The sequence below is a fragment of the Pinus tabuliformis genome, chromosome 1_2 (genome assembly GCF_031772625.1).
Source record: "Pinus tabuliformis cultivar Carrire ecotype Pingquan chromosome 1_2, CPIR1, whole genome shotgun sequence".
NCBI lineage: Eukaryota > Viridiplantae > Streptophyta > Pinopsida > Pinales > Pinaceae > Pinus > Pinus tabuliformis.
Genome location: NC_142298.1, coordinates 723,547,501 through 723,562,420, shown reverse-complemented (window position 1 = coordinate 723,562,420; position 14,920 = coordinate 723,547,501).

Here is a 14,920-nt window from a genome sequence, read left to right as displayed (position 1 = left end):
GGTGAGGTGCCTGTTTCAACCCATAGAGACTCTTCTTCAACATACAAACAAGGCCTTCTTTGCCTTTTTCTATGAAGCCTTCTTGCTGCTCCATACAAATTTCTTCTTCCAATTCACCATGAAGGAAAGTAGGTTTTACATCTAACTGTTCACATTCTAACTCTAAAGCAGCAACTAGACCAAGAATGACTCTAATGGATGACATTTTAACAACAAGTGAGAAAATTTCAATGAAGTCAATACCTTCTTTTTGGGAAAAACCTTTCACCACCAGCCTTGCTTTATACCTCTCCTTCTTTTTGTCACCTTCATGCTTAATCCTATAAACCCATTTGTTTTGTAGAGCCTTTCTACCTTTTGGGAGGTTTAGCAACTCCTAAGTTTTATTTTCCAGCAAAGAGTTAATTTCTTCTTCCATTGCTTTCTTCCATTCTTCACTTTGCTCAACTTTACAGGCTTCTTGAAAACAGTTAGGCTCACCTTCATCAGTCAACAAAATATAGTTTGAAGGAGGATACCTTTGTGAAGGCTTATGAGGCCTAAAATATATGCGAACCAACTGCGGTGGTGCATTATCAAGTTGAATCTCCTGTAAAGGTTCCTGCAAGATTCCTTCTTCTTGTTTTTCATCATTTTCAACTTATTTTTCTTCATGCTCCTGAATTTGTTGTTCATTTTCTTGTATTGGTGGTATGTTTTCCCACTGCTCTTCAAACCTGTCAATAACCTTCTTGACCTCCAACTCACCTACAGTCCTCTTGAACATTTCTGACTCATTAAATATAACATCCCTGCTTCTAATAATTTTATGTTTGATTGGATCCCATAGACGATAACCTAAATCTTCATCCACATATCCCATAAAAATGCATTTCATAAATTTATCATCTAGCTTAGTTCTATTTTCTTTGCAAATATGTACAAATGCTTCACATCCAAAGATTTTCAAGTGAGAATAATTCAAATTCTTACCAGTTCGAACTTCTTCAGGGATACCGCCATCCAAGGCTGTAGTTGGAGATCTATTTATGAGGTAGCAAGTGGTCCTGACTGCTTCAACCCAAAAATTCTTCTCCAAACCGGAATTGGACAACATACTTTGCACATTTTCCATAATGGTGTGTTTCATCCTTTCTATGACACCATTCTGTTGAGGAGTACTAGGCACAGTCTTCTCATGCTTTATGCCAAACCTGTTACAATATTCCTTAAATGCATTTGAGAAATATTCTCCGCCATTATCTATTCTTAAACCCTTAAGCAATTTGTTAGTCTCTCTTTCAACAACAACATGAAATTTTTGAAATATTCCAAACACTTCACTTTCACTTTTCATATGATATGCCCAAACCTTTCTGGATGCATCATCTATAAATGTTAGAAAATATGATGCTCCTCCTAATGATTTGATGTTAACAGGCCTAAACACATCTGAGTGTACCAATTCTAACACATTTTTATTTCTATCATGGTCACCTCTAAGGAATGAAACCCTTTTTTGTCTACCATATATACAATGCTCACAAAGATCAATATTGTAGGATTTCAAACCTGGCAATAAATTTTTACCAACAAGGTTTTTTACGCCCTTCTCACTCATGTGACCCAAATGCTTATGCCACAAATCTGTTGAATTTCCTTGTGCTAGCAGCCAAATCTAATTTTCCTATCAGTGTCTTCGATGTGTATAATGTTCCTATCTTGGGTCCTTTGGCCACGACCAATGCTCCTTTGCTAATTTTCTAGGCTCCTTTTCCAAAGCTTGTGGAATAGCCTTCATCATCTAGTCATCCCATAGAGATTAAACTCATGCACATTTCTGGTACATGCCTGACCTGTTTCAACAATATATCTTGTCCATCTTTCATCTTGATCTAGACATCTCCCACTCCAACAATACTACCAAAATGATTATTCCCCAAATGCACTCTACCATAATCACCAGGATTATATGAAACAAAACTATCTTTGCATGGGGTTACATGGTGAGATGCCCAAGAGTCAAGGATCCAATCAAAGCTACTGCTATATGTATATACACATGCATCCTCTATTGAAACAGTAAACACAACATCACCATCTGTGGCTACAACAGTAGTCTCACCTTCATTTGTGCTGGCTGACTTGTGATTTGTATTAGGTGGTCTCTAATCCTTTTGTCCTTTCTTCCAAAATCGACATTCTTTCTTCATGTGCCCGGGTTTGCCACAATGAAATCAGATGATCCTACCTCTCCTTGATTTTGATCGGCCTCTCGATGTTGATCGCCCTTGCCGACCTCGATCCATTCTCCTACCACAATCAGCTAGAGCTAGAGCTTCTCCTCCATAGTTTTTCGCAGTTGACATGCGTCACAGTTCCTCATTTATTAAACTGCTGTTGACATCATCAAACTTTAGGGTCCCTGTAGTTGTTGAAGTACTCATAGCTACAATTAAATTTTCCTAACTGTCTGGCATAGAACACATAAGTAAAATAGCTCTAATTTCATCATCTAAAATTATTCTAACAGAGGCAAGCTGATTAGTAATAATAATAAATGCATTCAAGTGCTCAGCAACTGAAGCAACCTCCTTCATTTTAGATTATAAAGCTTCTTCATCAAGAACACTTTGTTTGATGCCGTGTTATTCTCATATATATCATGGAGCTTCTTCCATAATCCTTCAACCGTCTTTTCTCGGGACACATTGAAATACACATTCTTTGCTAGATATTGGCAGATTGTTGCAATCACCTTTCTATCTAGCTTATTCCATTCTTCATTTGTCATCGATGAGGGTTTCTTTGTTGTGCCCTCAATCGGCAAATACTGATCCTTCAAAATCAATATATCCTCCATCTGTGATTTCCATAGGGAAAAATTAGCCCCGCTCAACTTCTCCTTATCTGTAACTGTTGTCTCCATTTTCAATATATTGATGTCCAAAAACAAAAACTCCATTTAAAAATAAAACTTTAATTATTACTGTTTAAAATTTAGTAATAATGACCTTCCTCCTTTTAAAATACTCTTTTCAAAATTCCTGCTCCTTTTTAAAATATACTTTTCAAAATTCCAACATATAGTTATATAAATATATAAACATATATAATATTTTAACCTTTTCACATTTCACACATACATATGTTGGTTTGTATACGTGCAAGCTTGATAAAAAAAAATTACGAACTCCATGTAAAGCACTTACGCACTCCACGTTTTAGGCTTCATGGCACGTTTCACCATATGCCCACAACCTTTTTATTTCTTGCAACAATTGTCTTAACATTACTCAGCTAGTTCCTCAGCTATTTCCTAAACAAATCCTTTTCCTGGACTCTCTTCTTTGCAGCAATTTCCGATTTCCTGGACAGATCCTTCAACAGCTCCAGAGGTAACAACCAACATTTTAATGAACGCTACCAGAATAAGGCAATGGCACTGAGCGACTTGCACGGTGGATATTCGACCCTAGCTCTGATACCAATTGTTAATTCAGAGCATACATAACACACAGCAGATTTATACTCAGAAACTTAGACGACAATAGCAAAGGATAATTTCAAAGACAGACAAATGGAGAAACAACAAGATTACTCAATTAGAGATAGCGGAATAGATAAAACAATCACTGGAGAATAGAAATCACTTTGCATTATGTAACAGGCCTAGACCTTGGCTTGCATTCCTTCGCCAGAGAAATTACAAATTTATAAAGGCTGAAGAAGGATCTAGAATCCTGCATGTGATTTAGATGGAGATCTAGAAACTAATGGAAGTGTAGAAGAATCTAAAATCTTGCATGTGCTTTAGATGGCGATCTAAAAACTAATGGCGGTGTAGAAGGATCTAGAATCCTGCGTGAATTTTGGCTTCACACTTAACATAGTTGACCTTAAACTAGTCAAGTCACACTGCTACTCACTAATCAATTGGCTTATTGGTCTTCCCCGATCAGTTCCCTCCAAAATGACACACCACTTTTAATTACGGGTCAACATCATTCTCTTTGTTAACCCATCATTCATAAATCTAGCTGCGTCAAACAGACTCCTTTTAGGAGCCTCTACTGCTCACCACCTTTGAGTCCATTGCTGTTGATTCAATGATTACTTTTATTTATTCTTTATCCAACCTAAAATACAATATCCTCTAGAGTGTAGTGAAAATTTGACACATGTAGCCTAGGAAGCTTGATGTTTCTACCTATGGTCAACACATATGGATCTCCATCCACCACCATTCAAATTAGCCCATGACCACAAGGTGAATTTTACAATTTCTCTGTTAAACTCTACAAGTTGCAAATAATCCTCAGGTGATTTGTCTTACCTCTGTCAAAAATTATCAAAAAAAACATAAAGCAGTCACCCATTCAATAATCATATACATGTTGAAGCCAAGAATTGACACTTTTCATCAACACTCTAATGCAATATGAAATCCAACAATCCAATGACAGGTTACTAGCAATCATGGAACGAATCCAACACTTTCTTCATCGGTTGGAAAGCACTAATCATATTTTGCACTCTACATAATCAATCCTTACACAATCGTTACACACGAGCGATACACCCTTGAGACTAATGGAAACCCATGTCACGATTTATATTTCACTTCTCTCTTTATATTTGTTCTCACTCCTAAACAATTATATGTTTTAGACTTCTAAATAATTGCATGCGATATTATGTCTATTCATTTTTTTTAAATGTATTTATATTGAAAAAAATAGTATTTATTAAAAGAAAAGGAGAAAAAACACTTATACACATAAAAATTTTCAGCTGCATTCACTGAGCTTAGAAATAGCAAACTTGTTACATTGCATAATTGAGTTATTATTATTTCCCACCTTTATACCAAACAAGGATTGCATATAATGGTAGTCCATGCTGATTTGAAATCACATTTTTACATTTGCTATAATGCATATTTATGGCATATATATGTTTCAGAATGTAACCCAAGCAACTCAAACAAAAAAATTGAGAATTGATAGCTTGTTCATTTACAAAATTTTGCAACGTTTTAGTTTATTAATAAAAGAGAAACAACATAAACTAAATTGACTTTTATCATTTGCAAAAAGGAAAACTTGTGCTTTAGTGGACCTCGCAGTAACCTATATTGCCACATGCACAAATAAGTTCGCTATTGAGTTTATCTATAGGTTTTGATGCACCCGGTCACTTCTCTGCAATAAATAACAGTGCGTCACACGCACAAACAAGTTCACTATTAAGTTTATCTACAGGTTTTGATGCACCCCGCCATTGCTTCTCTGCAATAAATAACAGTGCGTTGAAAATGTTAGTTACTGGTGATCTTTGAGACCTAACCCAAGAGTATTGAAGACTAAAGGATAAGCAGAAATTCAATTATTTTCATGATAGCTAGAGCTTAATCAACTAGGTACAGACTTTATGGAACTCTACGGTGGGAATGTTAGCCAATTTTTTACCAAAAGCCTCGTAACACACAATTAAATCAACTCGGTATAGATCTTATAGAACTCTACAGTGGGAAAGTTAGCCGATCTTTTACCAAAAGCCTTGTAAGACACAATTAACATGCTCGATAATTGAGAAGAATTGTCCTTCCAAGCTTCAGGTAAATTTGGGTTATCGCTAAATTAATTTTCCATAAATAGTCATCTTCTTGTTGTATTCAAGGCTTGTGACTGTGCACACTTTCCAACTTTATTGGGTTTGAGAAGAATCTTCGGCGAAAATCACATAGAGATTTTTTGTCGATGCGTTTCGAACCAACCAGCGTGGTTCATCGTCAAGACAAGTTGAATGAGCAGATCTTGCTATGCATTATAAATAGATCGGGTAGAATGCTCAATGACCAAATTTCCTATCTTCTTGCTAAGTTCCTTGCCTTGAAGCTTAAACCCTTAGTTGGTCGAACAGGGTCCTTCGTTAAAGACTCGGCTTCCTTTATTGAGGAGCTCAAGGACATCAAGCTGGACTCCGGGGACATTCTTTTCAATTTTGATGTTGTTTCCCTCTTCACATGCATCCCTATAAATGAGGCCATGGAAGTAATCAATCGTTTAACTGATCCTGATACCGCTCGATTATTTGAGATCTTCCTCACTTCGACCTTTTTCAGTTTTGAAGGTGAGTTCTTTGAGCAAACCTGTGGAGTTCCCATGGGCTCACCCATGTCCCCTGTTGTTGCTAATCTTTTTATGGAGGATTTTGAATCTAAGGCTCTGAACTCAGTCCATCTTCTGCCCAAGCTTTGGAAGCGATATGTGGATGACACTAATGTCATCTGGTCTCATGGCCAAGAGGAGTTAGATCTCTTCTTCGATCATCTCAATAATCAATCCTCAGCCATCAAGTTCACTAAGGAACAAGAAGTCGATGGTTGCCTCCCATTCCTTGATATTCTTATCTCGAAGAATGAGGATGGTTCCCTCTCTCACAGAGTGTTTCGCAAGAAAACTCATACAGATCAGTATCTTCATGCTAGTTCCCACCATTTCCCAGCCCAGAAGTTGGTTGTTCTCGAAACCCTAGCGACTCGTGCCTTAAGGATCTCTGATGAAAGGAGCTTCGAGGAGGAGAAGTCCCATCTCTTTAATGTCTTTGTTGAGAACGGTTATAGCAAAAATTTGGGACAAAAGGCTTTCCTCAAAGCAACTAAGAATTCATTATCCAGAAAATAACCTAAGGATCAGATTCCTAGTGTACATCTTCCTTATGTCCAAGGGACCACGGATAGGATTGCGAGGATTTTTAAGAAGCATAATGTCCCCGCAACCTTTAGACTTCTTAACACCATTCGTAAGTCCCTCAGATCTGTGAAGGATCCTATTGACCCCAAGGACATGAAAGGTGTTTATATTATTCCTTGTTCTTGTGGGACCCCCTATATCGGTGAGACTGATTGCTCCATTAGCCAAAGGATTAGTGAGCACGTAGCTGACCTCAAGCATATGAGAACCAATTCTTCCGCTTTAGCAGAGCATGTGGAGAAAACCAATCATCATGTCTGCATCGAAGAAGCTAGTGTGATTGCTAGAGTGTCGCAATTTCATCACCGGAAATTTAGGGAAGCCCTTGAGATTGAAAAAAGGCCGAACAATCTCAATAGAGAGGATGGCTAGAAGATCAGTAGTTGCTGGGTCCCAGCCCTCTCCTCCTAGTCGTTTTCTCCCTTTAGTATTTTTTTTTTTTGTAATTTTTTCGAATACTTGATTTCTCTAATATTTATATATTTAAACTCTTTGACTTTTAAACTAATATTAATATTTTTATTTGATTTGATTTGATTTTTTTATTTTTTATTTTTTATTTTTTATTTTTTATTTTTATTTATATTTATATTTATATTTATATTTATTTATTTATTTTTATTTTATTTTATTTTATTTTATTTTTTTATTTATTTTATTTATTTTATTTTTTATTTTTATTTTTTAACTACTTTTACCCTTAATAATCTATTAAGTCATATTGTAATCTCTCTAATATTTTTATAGGGATACTCTTTGACTACAAATATGATACTAATCTATTTATTTTAATATATATTCATAAATATAGGTCCTTTAGCTTTTATTTTAAAATAGAAATAACTATTTATAGATTATTCTATTTTTAACTTATTCAACTAACTAATATTTATAAACATCTTTGATAACTAATTAATTTATTCATTTATTTTCTTAATTTAAATTAAGATTTAAATGTCCCTTAATTTATATTTTATTTAAAATATAATTAACTTATATTTAATTAAAATATAGTCAACTATTCTCTATGACTTTTATTTTATAATTATAATATATTAACTCGCTTATTCTAACATATATTTTCCATTATAAAAATGGTCCATTTACTAAGAAATTAATAACTGAATTTAATTAAATAAATTATGCCCTTCATAGTCTAAATAGCCGTTCCCTGGTCAATCTAGCTGTTATCATTTTAGCCGTTCCCTGGTCAATCTAGTTGTTATCATTTTACCCGTTCAATCTAGCTGCTATCATTTTAGTCGTTCCCTGGTCAATCTAGTTGTTATCATTTTACCCGTTCCATGATCTGGAAATTTGGTCATTGAACATTCTGCCCGATCTATTTATAATGCGTAGCAAGATCTGCTCATTCAACTTGTCCTGACGATGAACCACACTGATTGGTTCCAAAAGCGTCGGCAAAAAATATCTCTATGTGATTTTCGCCGAAAATTCTTCTCAAAACTGATATGGATCACAGAAGCCTAAATTCTTTAACTTTATTGGTGTTAGGGGTATATCATTCATATTTAATGTAGTTGGGTATATTTGAAAATTTAGATAATATAAATTTATATGGAAATTTTAGTTAATATATTCAATATTTTTAAATTTTCCACAATTTTATATTTATAGTATTAAAATTTTTAAATAATAATAATTTTTAAATAACAATTTTAATTAAATAAATTCTAGCTTTTTTAAAAATTAAAATAAATAAGAGTATATAATCTAAATTCTCATATTCAAATCTCTTGGATATTTATTCATAACAACTACCACATAAAAGTTAAATTTGCATATTTATTCATAACAACTAACCACATAAAAGTTAAATTATAGTGATAAGAATCTGAATAGCCTTAGGATAAGAAACAAATCCAATTACCCATTCTTTTAGTAAAACAAAATAGCGTAACTGTTACAATGATAATAGTAGGTCTTACCCAACTTCTAATTCCTCTGTTTGAAGAAACAAACCTAAAATCTATAATGATAAGAGTGGGAATAAACCTTGTATTACTAGGTTGCTGATTCCTCCAATCAGCCAAATAATAATGATCCTATGCACTTGCAGGTCCCCATAGTGTCGTTGCATACCATACATTGTTGTTATTAGTTGATCACAACTCTGTCATTAATTTAATCCTCGTCAATTATCCATTAACGGCTCCGATTTAGTGAAAAGGTAACTCATTACTGTAACTCTATTGTTACTTGACGATGGCTCGTGACTATACACAATTTGTACACGTTCCAACTTTCATACCAGCATTTCCATCTGCAAAGATGAGCAACAATCTATCTTGTTTGATTTTTGAGTATGATCTGCCTCAGTATACGTTCTACACAGTTTTCCATATTGCATATCATAGAGCAGACAATGGATGTAGAAACTAATACAGAAAGACTACAATACTTACATTGATTTTCAACAACATATTTGCACTGGTAAACAATGCCTTCAATCTACCTTTTCTCTGCGTTTTCTAGAGTACCGACAAGTATAATAATGAAAATTTAGATATTTAGAGCCATGAAAAGGAAGTGACGAGCTTCGAGAATGGTTTATTGATTCCAATGAAAGGGGGATTTTAATAACCATTATGTAGATCTTCGGTCCGTGTGTAGTCAAAATCTTTATGAAACTTTGTGTTCTTGTGTGTATTCAAAACACGCAAGAATATAATTAGAGATTTTGCTTTTTTTATTATTGAGAATCAGATATTCAAGGCTCAGATTACCCAACCAACACAATCATCAATCCTAAAGCAATCAGATAGTTCAGAAAAACTAAGAAACACATGATAATTAGTTGTAGAGAAATGGAATTTGCTTTCCAATTATGCATACAATGAGCCTTCGGTAGTTGCAAGAATACGAACCAATGGGCAACAAAGTAGTGGGGCACAGAAAGGTGTGGGCAAAGCGTTGATTTCTAGTACTTTTTTTATACTTCCCTTTATTCAACGTGTGTGTTATCAACTTTTCTATTTACCCGACTACCTTTAACTCCGTGTCTCCCACATGGTAATTCATCGGAAAAGGCCTGCTTGGGCACTTTGAACTTAACCATCCGCTACGCCCATGCTGCCTGCAAAGTCACCTTTACTGTTATTATCTATTTTGAAGAAATGGACATGGGAATGCCAGAAAGTGGATATGCCGATATAATATGAAACAGGTAAGTAGAAATGTGAATCTAAGTTACACGTATCTATGCTATATCATATATAAACACTATAGTCCCTCACTCTATATATAAACACTAGTAGGCGCCCCTCACTCTTTTGATCAACTGATTCATTCTCCTCCGTGCCTTTGAGTTTTGTATTGGATGCGAGGCACTACAATAACCCTCTTATTGTTGCCACAATTTAAAGCCAGCCCTGACTAATAAACTTGGTGCCGCCAACCTGATACCTTAATATGAAAATATTCTAACGAACAGATTCAGGCCTCAACCCTGATTGGAACGGATTAGGATCCCCGGCGGTCACTACCTCGACACTTTCATCGATTGATATGGATTGGGCGGGTCAATACTTATTTTCTCAATTCGAACAATAACATTCAAAATGATGCGATCCAGGAAAGAAACAATAAACATAAAATAAAATAAAAATAAAAGAACGTGTAAGATAGGCACGCAAGGCTTGCATTTAGCCCACCTGCCCCCACCCCCATTTAACCAATCATCTAACCCACGTCAGTCAGCAACAATAAACATAAAATAAAATGAAAATAAAAGAATATGTAGGATAGGCACGCTTGGCTTGCATGTAGCCCACCTGCCGCTGCCCCTGCCTCTGCCCCCACCCCCATTTAGCCAAGCATCCAACTTAGGTCATTCGTTCATTCGCATGAAGTGCATCAAATCGGTTTGGACCTGAATCGATTTTGGTTGCTATGGGCTTACGAGGAAGCTGATTCAAATGCGCTTGCCTCTGCATCATTGCCCCAATGTGACAATAGACGTGCTTGACCAGATCGATCCCTATGCATATCAAAAAGCGAAATGAGCTATCTTTCAAAGAGCACAAGATTTGTGCAAGCCACTTGTAGGAAATCCCAGTGAACAATTTTCTGAGATTGCAAGTAATTCTCAAGCCATTGTTAAGGGAATTTCTGTCATGGTCAGTTCACTCAACATCCGTGCTTTCCCTACGCGACACCTATTGTTTGATCTCGAGGATGAGTTGCAATCATTCGATGATGATTTTCCCATAACCCACAGGTCTGAGATTTGAGACAGAAATAATTTTCAACTGCAGCTTTAAGAGCGGCACTGTGTGAGTTAAAAGAGAATCGAAATTTTCTGTGGCCGACCTCGTTTTGTCCGCAGACAGCGTAGAATACTCATCAATTTTGAAAAAGCAGCCACAGCTGCAGTGAACACCCGCAGCCCAGTGCTCTCGAGCGAGTGAACAACAAATTGCAGAGCCCCCCGCTATCTTTAGCCGCTCAAGTAGCCATAGATTGCGTGCAATACTGATTTGTCGTAGAAGGTTTTTGTGCACCCAGATTTTTTTTTTTTGGCTCCGCGGAGAGCGTTAGACACTGACGCGTGTCTTGATTACCGTGGACAGCGTTACTAAACGCTCTAACCACCTTTCATGGGACGTAAGCAAAGTCAAAGTTCCTAAAAGTTTCGGTTTATTTTTAAATATTTCATATAAACTTGAGGGCGGACTATATGAAAGGTCGTTTGAAAATATATCAATGGTGTTTAAAGAAGGATTTTTTATAAACTCTATCGTGAAGTGAGTTGTTTGTGGAAAGGGTGTTTTCAAAAGTTTTTTTTATTTTTTTTGTTTTCTAAAATAAAAATTTACGGTTTTATTGAAAGAGTGTTTTTTTGAAAAAAAAAAAAAAAAATTTAGAGAAAAATGTCTTTTTCAAATTTCCAGCTCTAGTTTCTATGTGTGGGCCATTAATATGGTGACCACGTTGCAGGCACATGATGTTTGGGATTATGTCAAGTTTGAGTTTTTAGAACCTAAGAACGAAGAAGAAGAACAAGCTCTCAGTAATACAAAGAGGGAACAATGGAAGCATGAAAAAAAGAAGAATGCACATGCGTTGGAGCTTATTCAACGGGTAGTGGACCTAGCAGTGTTCCAGAAGATTATGACCACGTCTTCAGTAAAAGTAGCATGGGATACTTTGTCAACAAACTATAAATGTATAGCCAAAGTCAATATTGTTAAGTTGCAGAATACTAGGAGAGATTTTGAAAGTCTACAAATGAAGGAGACAGAGGACATCGATTCTTTCATGAATCGGGTCATAATTGTCGTAAATTAGTTAAAGATTTATGGTGAAGATATAAACGATCAAAGAGTGGTTGAGAAGGTCCTCTGATCCTTGTCTACTAAATTTGATGTTGTGGTAGCAGCCATAGAAGAAGCCAAGGGTTTGGCATCATTGACAATTGATGAGCTGATGGGATCACTTCTATCGCATCAGGCAAGGATAGACAGAAATAATGATTCCACTTTAGAGACCACTTTTAAAAGTCAGGTTTCTATTTCAAGAGACAGAGGTCGAGGCAAAAGTAGAACGAGAGGCAGAGGACGAAGCGGAAGATATGGTGGTCAAAGAGATGACCGAGAAGAGCATGAACATGCAAGTGGAAGAAACTACAAAAGCTTCAACAATAATCAAAGAGTTAACAAATCAAAGGTGAGATGTTATTACTGCAATAAATCTAGTCATTATGCTCGTGATTACAAGAAGGAAATAGCTGATCAAGGGAACCAGAGAGCTAATGTCACTGCAGAGAGTACTAACTCCATGTTCCTAGTTTGTCATACCATGCATGAACCTTCTGCTAGTGTGCGGCTGTTAGACAATGGTTGTAGTAACCACATGACAAGGAACAAGGATTTGGTTGCAAATTTCGATCAATCTGTGAAAACAGAGGTAAAGTTGGGGACTGACAAGACTGTGGAAGTAGATGGCAAAGGAGTGGTCAACATTCTGACCAAGCAAGGGAGCCAAAGACAATCTCAGAGGTATATTATGTTCCTAGTCTCAAACATAATTTGTTAAGTGTTGATCAATTGACACAGAAAGGATACAGAGTTATCTTTCAAGGTCAAGAAGTTGTTATATATGACAAGCCCCCAAGCAAGAAGCTCATAGAAACGGTGCAGATGACGAGGAACAGACTCTTTCCTCTCATTTTGAATTACATTGGTCAAGTGAGTTCTTTTACAGTTGCATGTTCTGATGATTATTGGTTATGGCACTTTCGATTTGGACACTTGCACTTTTATGGTTTAAGATTGTTGCAACAGAAACAGATGGTGAGAGGATTACCTCCCATCAAAGAGCCTGCTAGTACTTGTGAGTGTTGCATCTGGGGAAAACAAAACTGTGAAAGTTTTCCAAAGGGAGTTACATACAGAGCAAAGGAACCTCTTGAGCTAGTGCATACAGACTTGTGTGGACCTATGAAGACACAGAAGATTGGTGGAAGTCCCTACTTCCTCACTTTCATTGATGACTACAACTGAAAGACTTGGGTTTACTTTTTGAAGCAGAAGTCTGAAAGTTTTGCAAAGTTAGAAGAATTCAAAGCCTTAGAAGAGAACGAAAGTGATCGATAGATCAAGGTATTGAGGTCAGATTGTGGTGGAGAATATGACTCAAAGGCATTCCATGATTACTGCAAACAACATGAGACCAGGTACAAACCGCCACAGAATGGTGTAGTAGAGAGAAAGAATGGGACAATTATGAACATGGTAAGAAAGCATGTTGAAAGGTAGAAACTTATATAATGAGTATTGGGCAGAAGTAGTTGCATGTGCTATTTATGTGATCAATAGATCTCCTACAAAGAGTGTGATAAACAGAGTACCAGAACAAGCATGGTCAGGTATGTATTGTAGTGTATCTCATCTCAGAGTATTTGGATATGTAGGTTATGCACATGTGCCTAAGGATCGAAGAGGAAAATTGGATGATAAAAGTGAAAAATGCATATTCATTGGTTATAGTGAGCAATAAAAAGATTACAAATTGTATAACCCTGTCCCAAAGAAGACCATAATTAGCAGAGATGTTGTGTTCAAGGAACAAGAGTCATGGAATGGAATTGTAGACAAACTACTTGATGCACAAATGCCACTGATGGAAGAAGATGATGTAGCAGAAAAGGAGCACCAAGAATCAACAAGGACTCCAAGATTTCCAAAGCAGCATGGATCCTCAAGCAAATCAACAGATCAAGATTCTCCCAGCAATCAATCAGGTGATGAATCAAGCAATGGTAAGAGAAAGATGAGAAGTTTGAAAGATATTTATGATGATTTGATGTTAGTTCAAATTTTTCATTGTTGTCATTCCAACCTTCTTCGTTTGAAGAAGCAATCAAAGATGAAAATTGGGTGCAAGCCATGGATGAAGAAATTGAAGCTGTTTAAAAGAATGACACATGGGATTTGGTTGATTTGCCAAAAGACAAAATCCTCATTGGTGTGAAGTGGGTGTACAAGACAAAGTTGAATGAGAAAAGTGAAATTGATAGATTTAAAGCAAGAATTGTAGCAAAAGGATTCTCGCAGCAACTAGGAATAGACTTTGGAGAAACGTTTGCTCTGGTAGCCATATTGGATACTGTAAGAATAGCTCTAGCCACAACAACTTAGAACAAGTGGAAAGTATATCAGATGGATGTGAAATCAACCTTCTTGAATGGAATTCTAGAAGAAGAAATTTATGTGCAGCAGCCTCCAGGATATGAAGTTGAAAGTAACGAAGACAAAGTTTACAGGTTGAAGAAAGCGCTCTATGGACTGAAGCAAGTGCCTAGAGCTTGGTATAGCAGAATTGACAGCTACATGATCAAGAATGGATTTTGCAAAAGAAGCATTGAGCCTACCTTGCACACAAAGGTAAATGAGTATGGACAAATTTTGATTGTTTGCTTATATGTTGATGACATGATTTTTACATGTGATTTTGACATAGATGAATTTAAAGCAGCCATGATGAAAGAATTTGAGATGACAGATCTTGGTCTCAAAAAATATTTTCTTGGCATAGAAGTTGAGCAATCTAAAAAAGGAATTTGTATTTGTCAAAATAAATATTCCAAAGATTTATTGAAAAGATTTACGATGGAAAATTTCAAACCTGTCCCTACACCAGTTGCAACAGGTACAAAGGTA